General features: G+C 32.5%; 9 non-coding genes across 9 annotated transcripts; all 9 read right to left on the reverse strand.

Moving 5' to 3' along the window:
• Positions 1 to 1,641: 1,641 nt before the first annotated feature.
• On the reverse strand, positions 1,642 to 1,715 carry TRNAI-AAU (transfer RNA isoleucine (anticodon AAU)). Its single transcript has one exon. It is a non-coding gene; the product is annotated as a tRNA-Ile (tRNA).
• Positions 1,716 to 3,306: 1,591 nt separating this feature from the next.
• On the reverse strand, positions 3,307 to 3,380 carry TRNAI-AAU (transfer RNA isoleucine (anticodon AAU)). The gene has a single exon. It is a non-coding gene; the product is annotated as a tRNA-Ile (tRNA).
• Positions 3,381 to 4,968: 1,588 nt separating this feature from the next.
• TRNAI-AAU (transfer RNA isoleucine (anticodon AAU)) lies at positions 4,969 to 5,042 on the reverse strand. Its single transcript has one exon. It is a non-coding gene; the product is annotated as a tRNA-Ile (tRNA).
• A 1,591-nt stretch (positions 5,043 to 6,633) lies between these two features.
• Positions 6,634 to 6,707, reverse strand: TRNAI-AAU (transfer RNA isoleucine (anticodon AAU)). The gene has a single exon. It is a non-coding gene; the product is annotated as a tRNA-Ile (tRNA).
• Positions 6,708 to 8,295: 1,588 nt separating this feature from the next.
• On the reverse strand, positions 8,296 to 8,369 carry TRNAI-AAU (transfer RNA isoleucine (anticodon AAU)). Its single transcript has one exon. It is a non-coding gene; the product is annotated as a tRNA-Ile (tRNA).
• A 1,588-nt stretch (positions 8,370 to 9,957) lies between these two features.
• TRNAI-AAU (transfer RNA isoleucine (anticodon AAU)) lies at positions 9,958 to 10,031 on the reverse strand. Its single transcript has one exon. It is a non-coding gene; the product is annotated as a tRNA-Ile (tRNA).
• A 1,586-nt stretch (positions 10,032 to 11,617) lies between these two features.
• On the reverse strand, positions 11,618 to 11,691 carry TRNAI-AAU (transfer RNA isoleucine (anticodon AAU)). Its single transcript has one exon. It is a non-coding gene; the product is annotated as a tRNA-Ile (tRNA).
• Positions 11,692 to 13,278: 1,587 nt separating this feature from the next.
• Positions 13,279 to 13,352, reverse strand: TRNAI-AAU (transfer RNA isoleucine (anticodon AAU)). The gene has a single exon. It is a non-coding gene; the product is annotated as a tRNA-Ile (tRNA).
• A 1,588-nt stretch (positions 13,353 to 14,940) lies between these two features.
• On the reverse strand, positions 14,941 to 15,014 carry TRNAI-AAU (transfer RNA isoleucine (anticodon AAU)). Its single transcript has one exon. It is a non-coding gene; the product is annotated as a tRNA-Ile (tRNA).
• Between the last annotated feature and the right edge of the window lie 624 nt (positions 15,015 to 15,638).

Below are 15,638 nucleotides of genomic sequence, written 5' to 3' on the forward strand. Positions count from 1 at the left end.
ATCGAACCCGTGACCTTGGCGTTATTAGCACCATGCTCTAACCAACTGCGCTAACCGACCACAGATATTACTGCAAGCAAACACAAAACTGGCAAATATATCTCAAAGCACAGATCATATTTTGTTTTTATAGCATTTCATTTTTCAAAAAAAAGCTTAAGCCATAGAGTCACTTGAAGCATGGGTATCATAAAAATGCTCCAGTTTCTTTCCACATTACAAAATAAAAATAAATATTAGATAGGATAATTACAAAGATTAAGGCATCTAGTAATAGTATAAAAATAGACAATTTAGACTAGGAGTATATGCAAATCTAAGCAAAATCAATCTAAAAAAATCTAATACACAATTTTTAATTGTAAATTTACAGATTGTTGAAAAAGATAATCCCAGGATGTAATCCATTATGTATTAAATTTAGTATGTTTTACCAAGTTGTGTATGAATAACTTTTAACACAAAAAAATATATATTGGGGAAGAAGCTTAATGTGCCCATTGGAAATAAATAATGCTAGCCCATTTTGGAATGCAAAGCTTAAGAAAATACAAACTTCAATCCATAGGAAAGCACTTTTTATTCAGTCTACACTCTGTAATCATACTATAGCTTAATTTACAAATTGTGATGTCATTATCAGACTTAACTCACAAGAGACTTTCATCCTTGTTCTATAAAAAAGGCAATCCTCTGTTATAAAGCTTGAAACAATTGTAAGTGGCTGATATGCAAATATGGAAATACAGAAAAACTGTCAATTCAATGCTAGGATAACATAAAGGGTGATGCTCCAACTGAAATTGGTCCTAGGCATTTAGGTTTCTAGTATCTATCTTCTCATTTAAAAAATAGGTTACTTTTTATATATTATCATTGGGTTTGGACAAATATTCTACATAATACCTATTGCATCCCTGAGCTTATTAGAAACTTGAAATAATATATATAAAGTATTGAATTTCTTTTCTTTGCATTTAAAAGATGAGCGCACTTCAGTAGATGCCATTGCTCAGGTGAGGGTTCCATGGTGTAATTGTTAGCAACCTGGACTTTGAATCTAGTAATCTGAGTTCATATCTCGTGGGAGCTAACATTGTTTATTTTCCTTTTGTTCAAAGCTCCATTTTCATTCAATGTATGAGTATTGCAAATCTTCATTTAAAATTCATATAAATTCCATCATCTTCAGTGGTGTCCTTTGTTTAAACTCATTTTTAAACTTATCAAATCAGAAGTATGTCAAATATTTGGAAATAAGAAAAGATGCAATAAGAATCCATTACTTGTGCTCTGGTCTTTAGAAATTCTCCATTTTTTTTACTTCAGTGTGCACTAATGAGAGGGGAGCACATATCTTCTTCTTCTTCTAGTAACACCTAGTGCCCTCTATGTTTGAGCAGCAATATAATAACTGATTAATTTGCCCTTGCATATCTTAGTTATGCCATATTGCTTGATTTGAGACAAAAGTCACTGAGCAATGTAGAGAAAAATCTTCATCAGCCAAAGGATGACACTCCCACTGGCTTCTGATATGTATTTGAAGAGATTTTGTGATATATGTGTCTATGATGTTTTCAAGTATTCATGCACTCCACCGATGAGCTTATTCCATTCTTGTCCATCAAGAAAAGCAAATGGCCCATACGGGGATCGAACCCGTGACCTTGGCGTTATTAGCACCACGCTCTAACCAACTGAGCTAACCAGCCACAGATGTTACTGCAAGCAAACACAAAACTGGCAAATGTACCTCAAAGCACAGATCTGATTTTGTTTTTATAGCATTTCATTTTTCAAAAAAAAGCTTAAGCCATAGAGTCACTTGAAGCATGGGTATCATAAAAATGCTCCAGTTTCTTTCCACATTACAAAATAAAAATAAATATTAGATAGGATAATAACAAAGATTAAGGCATCTACTAATAGTATAAAAATAGACAATTTATTCAAGGAGTATATGCAAATCTAAGCAAAATCAATCTAAAAAATCTAATACACAATTTTTAATTGTAAATTTACAGATTGTTGAAAAAGATAATCCCAGGATGTAATCCATTATGTATTAAATTTAGTATGTTTTACCAAGTTGTGTTTGAATAACTTTTAACACAAAAAAATATATATTGGGGAAGTAACTTAATGTGCCCATTGGAAATAAAGAATGCTAGCCCATTTTGGAATGCAAAGCTTAAGAAAATACAAACTTCAATCCATAGGAAAGCACTTTTTATTCAGTCTACACTCTGTAATCATACTATAGCTTAATTTACAAATTGTGATGTCATTATCAGACTTAACTCACAAGAGACTTTCATCCTTTGTCTATAAAAAAGGCAGTCCTCTGTTATAAAGCTTGAAACAATTGTAAGTGGCTGATATGCAAATATGGAAATACTGAAAAACTGTCAATTCAATGCTAGGATAACATAAGGGGTGATGCTCCAACTGAAATTGGTCCTAGGCATTTAGGTTTCTAGTATCTATCTTCTCCTTTAAAAAATAGGTTACTTTTTATATATTATCATTGGGTTTGGACAAATATTCTACATAATACCTATTGCATCCCTGAGCTTATTAGAAACTTGAAATAATATATATAAAGTATTGAATTTCTTTTCTTTGCATTTAAAAGATGAGCGCACTTCAGTAGATGCCATTGCTCAGGTGAGGGTTCCATGGTGTAATTGTTAGCACCCTTGACTTTGAATCTAGTAATCTGAATTCATATCTCGTGGGAGCGAACATTGTTTATTTTCCTATTGTTCAAAGCTCCATTTTCATTCAATGTATGAGTATTGCAAATCTTCATTTAAAATTCATATAAATTCCATCATCTTCAGTGGTGTCCTTTGTTTAAACTCATTTTTAAACTTATCAAATCAGAAGTATGTCAAATATTTGGAAATAAGAAAAGATGCAATAAGAATGCAGAGATCCATTACTTGTGCTCTGGTCTTTAGAAATTCTCCATTTTTTTTTTTACTTCAGTGTGCACTAATGAGAGGGGAGCACATATCTTCTTCTTCTTCTAGTAACACCTAGTGCCCTCTATGTTTGAGCAGCAATATAATAACTAATTAATTTGCCCTTGCATATCTTAGTTATGCCATATTGCTTGATTTGAGACAAAAGTCACTGAGCCATGTAGAGAAAAATCTTCATCAGCCAAAGCATGACACTCCCACTGGCTTCTAATATGTATTTGAAAAGATTTTGTGATATATGTGTCTATGATGTTTTCAAGTATTCATGCACTCCACCGATGAGCTTATTCCATTCTTGTCCATCAAGAAAAGCAAATGGCCCATACGGGGATCGAACCCGTGACCTTGGCATTATTAGCACCACGCTCTAATCAACCGAGCTAACCAGCCACAGATATCACTGCAAGCAAACACAAAACTGGCAAATGTACCTCAAAGCACAGATCATATTTTGTTTTTATAGCATTTCATTTTTCAAAAAAAATCTTAAGCCATAGAGTCACTTGAAGCATGGGTATCATAAAAATGCTCCAGTTTCTTTCCACATTACAAAATAAAAATAAATATTAGATAGGATAATAACAAAGATTAAGGCATCTACTAATAGTATAAAAATAGACAATTTAGACAAGGAGTATATGCAAATCTAAGCAAAATAAATCTAAAAAATCTAATACACAATTTTTAATTGTAAATTTACAGATTGTTGAAAAAGATAATCCAGGATGTAATCCATTATGTATTAAATTTAGTATGTTTTACCAAGTTGTGTATGAATAACTTTTAACACAAAAAAATATATATTGGGGAAGTAGCTTAATGTGCCCATTGGAAATAAAGAATGCTAGCCCATTTTGGAATGCAAAGCTTAAGAAAATACAAACTTCAATCCATAGGAAAGCACTTTTTATTCAGTCTACACTCTGTAATCATACTATAGCTTAATTTACAAATTGTGATGTCATTATCAGACTTAACTCACAAGAGACTTTCATCCTTGGTCTATAAAAAAGGCAGTCCTCTGTTATAAAGCTTGAAACAATTGTAAGTGGCTGATATGCAAATATGGAAATACAGAAAAACTGTCAATTCAATGCTAGGATAACATAAGGGGTGATGCTCCAACTGAAATTGGTCCTAGGCATTTAGGTTTCTAGTATCTATCTTCTCCTTTAAAAAATAGGTTACTTTTTATATATTATCATTGGGTTTGGACAAATATTCTACATAATACCTATTGCATCCCTGAGCTTATTAGAAACTTGAAATAATATATATAAAGTATTGAATTTCTTTTCTTTGCATTTAAAAGATGAGCGCACTTCAGTAGATGCCATTGCTCAGGTGAGGGTTCCATGGTGTAATTGTTAGCACCCTTGACTTTGAATCTAGTAATCTGAATTCATATCTCGTGGGAGCTAACATTGTTTATTTTCCTATTGTTCAAAGCTCCATTTTCATTCAATGTATGAGTATTGCAAATCTTCATTTAAAATTCATATAAATTCCATCATCTTCAGTGGTGTCCTTTGTTTAAACTCATTTTTAAACTTATCAAATCAGAAGTATGTCAAATATTTGGAAATAAGAAAAGATGCAATAAGAATGCAGAGATCCATTACTTGTGCTCTGGTCTTTAGAAATTCTCCATTTTTTTTTACTTCAGTGTGCACTAATGAGAGGGGAGCACATATCTTCTTCTTCTTCTAGTAACACCTAGTGCCCTCTATGTTTGAGCAGCAATATAATAACTAATTAATTTGCCCTTGCATATCTTAGTTATGCCATATTGCTTGATTTGAGACAAAAGTCACTGAGCCATGTAGAAAAAAATCTTCATCAGCCAAAGGATGACACTCCCACTGGCTTCTTATATGTATTTGAAGAGATTTTGTGATATATGTGTCTATGATGTTTTCAAGTATTCATGCACTCCACCGATGAGCTTATTCCATTCTTGTCCATCAAGAAAAGCAAATGGCCCATACGGGGATCGAACCCGTGACCTTGGCGTTATTAGCACCACGCTCTAACCAACTGAGCTAACCGGCCACAGATATCACTGCAAGCAAACACAAAACTGGCAAATGTACCTCAAAGCACAGATCATATTTTGTTTTTATAGCATTTCATTTTTTAAAAAAAAGCTTAAGCAATAGAGTCACTTGAAGCATGGGTATCATAAAAATGCTCCAGTTTCTTTCCACATTACAAAATAAAAATAAATATTAGATAGGATAATAACAAAGATTAAGGCATCTACTAATAGTATAAAAATAGACAATTTAGACAAGGAGTATATGCAAATCTAAGCAAAATCAATCTAAAAAATCTAATACACAATTTTTAATTGTAAATTTACAGATTGTTGAAAAAGATAATCCAGGATGTAATCCATTATGTATTAAATTTAGTATGTTTTACCAAGTTGTGTATGAATAACTTTTAACACAAAAAAATATATATTGGGGAAGTAGCTTAATGTGCCCATTGGAAATAAAGAATGCTAGCCCATTTTGGAATGCAAAGCTTAAGAAAATACAAACTTCAATCCATAGGAAAGCACTTTTTATTCAGTCTACACTCTGTAATCATACTATAGCTTAATTTACAAATTGTGATGTCATTATCAGACTTAACTCACAAGAGACTTTCATCCTTGGTCTATAAAAAAGGCAGTCCTCTGTTATAAAGCTTGAAACAATTGTAAGTGGCTGATATGCAAATATGGAAATACAGAAAAACTGTCAATTCAATGCTAGGATAACATAAGGGGTGATGCTCCAACTGAAATTGGTCCTAGGCATTTAGGTTTCTAGTATCTATCTTCTCCTTTAAAAAATAGGTTACTTTTTATATATTATCATTGGGTTTGGACAAATATTCTACATAATACCTATTGCATCCCTGAGCTTATTAGAAACTTGAAATAATATATATAAAGTATTGAATTTCTTTTCTTTGCATTTAAAAGATGAGCGCACTTCAGTAGATGCCATTGCTCAGGTGAGGGTTCCATGGTGTAATTGTTAGCACCCTGGACTTTGAATCTAGTAATCTGAATTCATATCTCGTGGGAGCGAACATTGTTTATTTTCCTATTGTTCAAAGCTCCATTTTCATTCAATGTATGAGTATTGCAAATCTTCATTTAAAATTCATATAAATTCCATCATCTTCAGTGGTGTCCTTTGTTTAAACTCATTTTTAAACTTATCAAATCAGAAGTATGTCAAATATTTGGAAATAAGAAAAGATGCAATAAGAATGCAGAGATCCATTACTTGTGCTCTGGTCTTTAGAAATTCTCAATTTTTTTTTTTTACTTCAGTGTGCACTAATGAGAGGGGAGCACATATCTTCTTCTTCTTCTAGTAACACCTAGTGCCCTCTATGTTTGAGCAGCAATATAATAACTAATTAATTTGCCCTTGCATATCTTAGTTATGCCATATTGCTTGATTTGAGACAAAAGTCACTGAGCCATGTAGAGAAAAATCTTCATCAGCCAAAGCATGACACTCCCACTGGCTTCTGATATGTATTTGAAAAGATTTTGTGATATATGTGTCTATGATGTTTTCAAGTATTCATGCACTCCACCGATGAGCTTATTCCATTCTTGTCCATCAAGAAAAGCAAATGGCCCATACGGGGATCGAACCCGTGACCTTGGCGTTATTAGCACCACGCTCTAATCAACCGAGCTAACCAGCCACAGATATCACTGCAAGCAAACACAAAACTGGCAAATGTACCTCAAAGCACAGATCATATTTTGTTTTTATAGCATTTCATTTTTCAAAAAAAATCTTAAGCCATAGAGTCACTTGAAGCATGGGTATCATAAAAATGCTCCAGTTTCTTTCCACATTACAAAATAAAAATAAATATTAGATAGGATAATAACAAAGATTAAGGCATCTACTAATAGTATAAAAATAGACAATTTAGACAAGGAGTATATGCAAATCTAAGCAAAATCAATCTAAAAAATCTAATACACAATTTTTAATTGTAAATTTACAGATTGTTGAAAAAGATAATCCAGGATGTAATCCATTATGTATTAAATTTAGTATGTTTTACCAAGTTGTGTATGAATAACTTTTAACACAAAAAAATATATATTGGGGAAGTAGCTTAATGTGCCCATTGGAAATAAAGAATGCTAGCCCATTTTGGAATGCAAAGCTTAAGAAAATACAAACTTCAATCAATAGGAAAGCACTTTTTATTCAGTCTACACTCTGTAATCATACTATAGCTTAATTTACAAATTGTGATGTCATTATCAGACTTAACTCACAAGAGACTTTCATCCTTGGTCTATAAAAAAGGCAGTCCTCTGTTATAAAGCTTGAAACAATTGTAAGTGGCTGATATGCAAATATGGAAATACAGAAAAACTGTCAATTCAATGCTAGGATAACATAAGGGGTGATGCTCCAACTGAAATTGGTCCTAGGCATTTAGGTTTCTAGTATCTATCTTCTCCTTTAAAAAATAGGTTACTTTTTATATATTATCATTGGGTTTGGACAAATATTCTACATAATACCTATTGCATCCCTGAGCTTATTAGAAACTTGAAATAATATATATAAAGTATTGAATTTCTTTTCTTTGCATTTAAAAGATGAGCGCACTTCAGTAGATGCCATTGCTCAGGTGAGGGTTCCATGGTGTAATTGTTAGCACCCTTGACTTTGAATCTAGTAATCTGAATTCATATCTCGTGGGAGCTAACATTGTTTATTTTCCTATTGTTCAAAGCTCCATTTTCATTCAATGTATGAGTATTGCAAATCTTCATTTAAAATTCATATAAATTCCATCATCTTCAGTGGTGTCCTTTGTTTAAACTCATTTTTAAACTTATCAAATCAGAAGTATGTCAAATATTTGGAAATAAGAAAAGATGCAATAAGAATGCAGAGATCCATTACTTGTGCTCTGGTCTTTAGAAATTCTCCATTTTTTTTTACTTCAGTGTGCACTAATGAGAGGGGAGCACATATCTTCTTCTTCTTCTAGTAACACCTAGTGCCCTCTATGTTTGAGCAGCAATATAATAACTAATTAATTTGCCCTTGCATATCTTAGTTATGCCATATTGCTTGATTTGAGACAAAAGTCACTGAGCCATGTAGAGAAAAATCTTCATCAGCCAAAGGATGACACTCCCACTGGCTTCTTATATGTATTTGAAGAGATTTTTTGATATATGTGTCTATGATGTTTTCAAGTATTCATGCACTCCACCGATGAGCTTATTCCATTCTTGTCCATCAAGAAAAGCAAATGGCCCATACGGGGATCGAACCCGTGACCTTGGCATTATTAGCACCACGCTCTAACCAACTGAGCTAACCGGCCACAAATATCACTGCAAGCAAACACAAAACTGGCAAATGTACCTCAAAGCACAGATCATATTTTGTTTTTATAGCATTTCATTTTTTAAAAAAAAGCTTAAGCAATAGAGTCACTTGAAGCATGGGTATCATAAAAATGCTCCAGTTTCTTTCCACATTACAAAATAAAAATAAATATTAGATAGGATAATAACAAAGATTAAGGCATCTACTAATAGTATAAAAATAGACAATTTAGACAAGGAGTATATGCAAATCTAAGCAAAATCAATCTAAAAAATCTAATACACAATTTTTAATTGTAAATTTACAGATTGTTGAAAAAGATAATCCAGGATGTAATCCATTATGTATTAAATTTAGTATGTTTTACCAAGTTGTGTATGAATAACTTTTAACACAAAAAAATATATATTGGGGAAGTAGCTTAATGTGCCCATTGGAAATAAAGAATGCTAGCCCATTTTGGAATGCAAAGCTTAAGAAAATACAAACTTCAATCCATAGGAAAGCACTTTTTATTCAGTCTACACTCTGTAATCATACTATAGCTTAATTTACAAATTGTGATGTCATTATCAGACTTAACTCACAAGAGACTTTCATCCTTGGTCTATAAAAAAGGCAGTCCTCTGTTATAAAGCTTGAAACAATTGTAAGTGGCTGATATGCAAATATGGAAATACAGAAAAACTGTCAATTCAATGCTAGGATAACATAAGGGGTGATGCTCCAACTGAAATTGGTCCTAGGCATTTAGGTTTCTAGTATCTATCTTCTCCTTTAAAAAATAGGTTACTTTTTATATATTATCATTGGGTTTGGACAAATATTCTACATAATACCTATTGCATCCCTGAGCTTATTAGAAACTTGAAATAATATATATAAAGTATTGAATTTCTTTTCTTTGCATTTAAAAGATGAGCGCACTTCAGTAGATGCCATTGCTCAGGTGAGGGTTCCATGGTGTAATTGTTAGCACCCTGGACTTTGAATCTAGTAATTTGAGTTCATATCTCGTGGGAGCTAACATTGTTTATTTTCCTTTTGTTCAAAGCTCCATTTTCATTCAATGTATGAGTATTGCAAATCTTCATTTAAAATTCATATAAATTCCATCTTCTTCAGTGGTGTCCTTTGTTTAAACTCATTTTTAAACTTAGCAAATCAGAAGTATGTCAAATATTTGGAAATAAGAAAAGATGCAATAAGAATGCAGAGATCCATTACTTGTGCTCTGGTCTTTGGAAATTCTCCATTTTTTTTTACTTCAGTGTGCACTAATGAGAGGGGAGCACATATCTTCTTCTTCTTCTAGTAACACCTAGTGCCCTCTATGTTTGAGCAGCAATATAATAACTGATTAATTTGCCCTTGCATGTCTTAGTTATGCCATATTGCTTGATTTGAGACAAAAGTCACTGAGCCATGTAGAGAAAAATCTTCATCAGCCAAAGGATGACACTCCCACTGGCTTCTGATATGTATTTGAAGAGATTTTGTGATATATGTGTCTATGATGTTTTCAAGTATTCATGCACTCCACCGATGAGCTTATTCCATTCTTGTCCATCAAGAAAAGCAAATGGCCCATACGGGGATCAAACCCGTGACCTTGGCGTTATTAGCACCACGCTCTAACCAACTGAGCTAACCGGCCACAGATATTACTGCAAGCAAACACAAAACTGGCAAATGTACCTCAAAGCACAGATCATATTTTGTTTTTATAGCATTTCATTTTTCAAAAAAAAGCTTAAGCCATAGAGTCACTTGAAGCATGGGTATCATAAAAATGCTCCAGTTTCTTTCCACATTACAAAATAAAAATAAATATTAGATAGGATAATAACAAAGATTAAGGCATCTACTAATAGTATAAAAATAGACAATTTAGACAAGGAGTATATGCAAATCTAAGCAAAATCAATCTAAAAAATCTAATACACAATTTTTAATTGTAAATTTACAGATTGTTGAAAAAGATAATCCCAGGATGTAATCCATTATGTATTAAATTTAGTATGTTTTACCAAGTTGTGTATGAATAACTTTTAACACAAAAAAATATATATTGGGGAAGTAGCTTAATGTGCCCATTGGAAATAAAGAATGCTAGCCCATTTTGGAATGCAAAGCTTAAGAAAATACAAACTTCAATCCATAGGAAAGCACTTTTTATTCAGTCTACACTCTGTAATCATACTATATCTTAATTTACAAATTGTGATGTCATTATCAGACTTAACTCACAAGAGACTTTCATCCTTGGTCTATAAAAAAGGCAGTCCTCTGTTATAAAGCTTGAAACAATTGTAAGTGGCTGATATGCAAATATGGAAATACAGAAAAACTGTCAATTCAATGCTAGGATAACATAAGGGGTGATGCTCCAACTGAAATTGGTCCTAGGCATTTAGGTTTCTAGTATCTATCTTCTCCTTTAAAAAATAGGTTACTTTTTATATATTATCATTGGGTTTGGACAAATATTCTACATAATACCTATTGCATCCCTGAGCTTATTAGAAACTTGAAATAATATATAAAGTATTGAATTTCTTTTCTTTGCATTTAAAAGATGAGCGCACTTCAGTAGATGCCATTGCTCAGGTGAGGGTTCCATGGTGTAATTGTTAGCACCCTGGACTTTGAATCTAGTAATCTGAGTTCATATCTCGTGGGAGCTAACATTGTTTATTTTCCTTTTGTTCAAAGCTCCATTTTCATTCAATGTATGAGTATTGCAAATCTTCATTTAAAATTCATATAAAGTCCATCATTTTCAGTGGTGTCTTTTGTTTAAACTAATTTTTAAACTTATCAAATCAGAAGTATGTCAAATATTTGGAAATAAGAAAAGATGCAATAAGAATGCAGAGATCCATTACTTGTGCTCTGGTCTTTAGAAATTCTCAATTTTTTTTACTTCAGTGTGCACTAATGAGAGGGGAGCACATATCTTCTTCTTCTTCTAGTAACACCTAGTGCCCTCTATGTTTGAGCAGCAATATAATAACTAATTAATTTGCCCTTGCATATCTTAGTTATGCCATATTGCTTGATTTGAGACAAAAGTCACTGAGCCATGTAGAGAAAAATCTTCATCAGCCAAAGGATGACACTCCCACTGGCTTCTGATATGTATTTGAAGAGATTTTGTGATATATGTGTCTATGATGTTTACAAGTATTCATGCACTCCACCGATGAGCTTATTCCATTCTTGTCCATCAAGAAAAGCAAATGGCCCATACGGGGATCGAACCCGTGACCTTGGCGTTATTAGCACCACGCTCTAACCAACCGAGCTAACCAGCCACAGATATCACTGCAAGCAAACACAAAACTGGCAAATGTACCTCAAAGCACAGATCATATTTTGTTTTTATAGCATTTCATTTTTCAAAAAAAGCTTAAGCCATAGAGTCACTTGAAGCATGGGTATCATAAAAATGCTCCAGTTTCTTTCCACATTACAAAATAAAAATAAATATTAGATAGGATAATAACAAAGATTAAGGCATCTACTAATAGTATAAAAATAGACAATTTAGACAAGGAGTATATGCAAATCTAAGCAAAATCAATCTAAAAAATCTAATACACAATTTTTAATTGTAAATTTACAGATTGTTGAAAAAGATAATCCAGGATGTAATCCATTATGTATTAAATTTAGTATGTTTTACCAAGTTGTGTATGAATAACTTTTAACACAAAAAAATATATATTGGGGAAGTAGCTTAATGTGCCCATTGGAAATAAAGAATGCTAGCCCATTTTGGAATGCAAAGCTTAAGAAAATACAAACTTCAATCCATAGGAAAGCACTTTTTATTCAGTCTACACTCTGTAATCATACTATAGCTTAATTTACAAATTGTGATGTCATTATCAGACTTAACTCACAAGAGACTTTCATCCTTGGTCTATAAAAAAGGCAGTCCTCTGTTATAAAGCTTGAAACAATTGTAAGTGGCTGATATGCAAATATGGAAATACAGAAAAACTGTCAATTCAATGCTAGGATAACATAAGGGGTGATGCTCCAACTGAAATTGGTCCTAGGCATTTAGGTTTCTAGTATCTATCTTCTCCTTTAAAAAATAGGTTACTTTTTATATATTATCATTGGGTTTGGACAAATATTCTACATAATACCTATTGCATCCCTGAGCTTATTAGAAACTTGAAATAATATATATAAAGTATTGAATTTCTTTTCTTTGCATTTAAAAGATGAGCGCACTTCAGTAGATGCCATTGCTGAGGTGAGGGTTCCATGGTGTAATTGTTAGCACCCTTGACTTTGAATCTAGTAATCTGAATTCATATCTCGTCGGAGCTAACATTGTTTATTTTCCTATTGTTCAAAGCTCCATTTTCATTCAATGTATGAGTATTGCAAATCTTCATTTAAAATTCATATAAATTCCATCATCTTCAGTGGTGTCCTTTGTTTAAACTCATTTTTAAACTTATCAAATCAGAAGTATGTCAAATATTTGGAAATAAGAAAAGATGCAATAAGAATGCAGAGATCCATTACTTGTGCTCTGGTCTTTAGAAATTCTCCATTTTTTTTTACTTCAGTGTGCACTAATGAGAGGGGAGCACATATCTTCTTCTTCTTCTAGTAACACCTAGTGCCCTCTATGTTTGAGCAGCAATATAATAACTAATTAATTTGCCCTTGCATATCTTAGTTATGCCATATTGCTTGATTTGAGACAAAAGTCGCTGAGCCATGTAGAGAAAAATCTTCATCAGCCAAAGGATGACACTCCCACTGGCTTCTGATATGTATTTGTAGAGATTTTGTGATATATGTGTCTATGATGTTTTCAAGTATTCATGCACTCCACCGATGAGCTTATTCCATTCTTGTCCATCAAGAAAAGCAAATGGCCCATACGGGGATCGAACCCGTGACCTTGGCGTTATTAGCACCACGCTCTAACCAACCGAGCTAACCAGCCACAGATATCACTGCAAGCAAACACAAAACTGGCAAATGTACCTCAAAGCACAGATCATATTTTGTTTTTATAGCATTTCATTTTTCAAAAAAAAGCTTAAGCCATAGAGTCACTTGAAGCATGGGTATCATAAAAATGCTCCAGTTTCTTTCCACATTACAAAATAAAAATAAATATTAGATAGGATAATAACAAAGATTAAGGCATCTACTAATAGTATAAAAATAGACAATTTAGACAAGGAGTATATGCAAATCTAAGCAAAATCAATCTAAAAAATTTAATACACAATTTTTAATTGTAAATTTACAGATTGTTGAAAAAGATAATCCAGGATGTAATCCATTATGTATTAAATTTAGTATGTTTTACCAAGTTGTGTATGAATAACTTTTAACACTAAAACATATATATTGGGGAAGTAGCTTAATGTGCCCATTGGAAATAAAGAATGCTAGCCCATTTTGGAATGCAAAGCTTAAGAAAATACAAACTTCAATCCATAGGAAAGCACTTTTTATTCAGTCTACACTCTGTAATCATACTATAGCTTAATTTACAAATTGTGATGTCATTATCAGACTTAACTCACAAGAGACTTTCATCCTTGGTCTATAAAAAAGGCAGTCCTCTGTTATAAAGCTTGAAACAATTGTAAGTGGCTGATATGCAAATATGGAAATACAGAAAAACTGTCAATTCAATGCTAGGATAACATAAGGGGTGATGCTCCAACTGAAATTGGTCCTAGGCATTTAGGTTTCTAGTATCTATCTTCTCCTTTTAAAAATAGGTTACTTTTTATATATTATCATTGGGTTTGGACAAATATTCTACATAATACCTATTGCATCCCTGAGCTTATTAGAAACTTGAAATAATATATATAAAGTATTGAATTTCTTTTCTTTGCATTTAAAAGATGAGTGCACTTCAGTAGATGCCATTGCTCAGGTGAGGGTTCCATGGTGTAATTGTTAGCACCCTGGACTTTGAATCTAGTAATCTGAGTTCATATCTCGTGGGAGCTAACATTGTTTATTTTCCTTTTGTTCAAAGCTCCATTTTCATTCAATGTATGAGTATTGCAAATCTTCATTTAAAATTCATATAAATTCCATCATCTTCAGTGGTGTCCTTTGTTTAAACTCATTTTTAAACTTATCAAATCAGAAGTATGTCAAATATTTGGAAATAAGAAAAGATGCAATAAGAATGCAGAGATCCATTACTTGTGCTCTGGTCTTTAGAAATTCTCTATTTTTTTTTACTTCAGTGTGCACTAATGAGAGGGGAGCACATATCTTCTTCTTCTTCTAGTAACACCTAGTGCCCTCTATGTTTGAGCAGCAATATAATAACTAATTAATTTGCCCTTGCATATCTTAGTTATGCCATATTGCTTGATTTGAGACAAATGTCACTGAGCCATGTAGAGAAAAATCTTCATCAGCCAAAGGATGACACTCCCACTGGCTTCTGATATGTATTTGAAGAGATTTTGTGATATATGTGTCTATGATGTTTTCAAGTATTCATGCACTCCACCGATGAGCTTATTCCATTCTTGTCCATCAAGAAAAGCAAATGGCCCATACGGGGATCGAACCCGTGACCTTGGCGTTATTAGCACCACGCTCTAACCAACCGAGCTAACCAGCCACAGATATCACTGCAAGCAAACACAAAACTGGCAAATGTACCTCAAAGCACAGATCATATTTTGTTTTTATAGCATTTCATTTTTCAAAAAAAAGCTTAAGCCATAGAGTCACTTGAAGCATGGGTATCATAAAAATGCTCCAGTTTCTTTCCACATTACAAAATAAAAAATAATATTAGATAGGATAATAACAAAGATTAAGGCATCTACTAATAGTATAAAAATAGACAATTTAGACACGGAGTATATGCAAATCTAAGCAAAATCAATCTAAAAAATCTAATACACAATTTTTAATTGTAAATGTACAGATTGTTGAAAAAGATAATCCAGGATGTAATCCATTATGTATTAAATTTAGTATGTTTTACCAAGTTGTGTATGAATAACTTTTAACACAAAAAATTAAATATTGGGGAAGTAGCTTAATGTGCCTATTGGAAATAAAGAATGCTAGCCCATTTTGGAATGCAAAGCTTAAGAAAATACAAACTTCAATCCATAGGAAAGCACTTTTTATTCAGTCTACACTCTGTAATCATACTATAGCTTAATTTACAAATTGTGATGTCATTATCAGACTTAACTCACAAGAGACTTTCATCCTTGGTCTATAAAAAAGG

This window comes from Pseudophryne corroboree, chromosome 11 (assembly GCF_028390025.1).
Source record: "Pseudophryne corroboree isolate aPseCor3 chromosome 11, aPseCor3.hap2, whole genome shotgun sequence".
NCBI lineage: Eukaryota > Metazoa > Chordata > Amphibia > Anura > Myobatrachidae > Pseudophryne > Pseudophryne corroboree.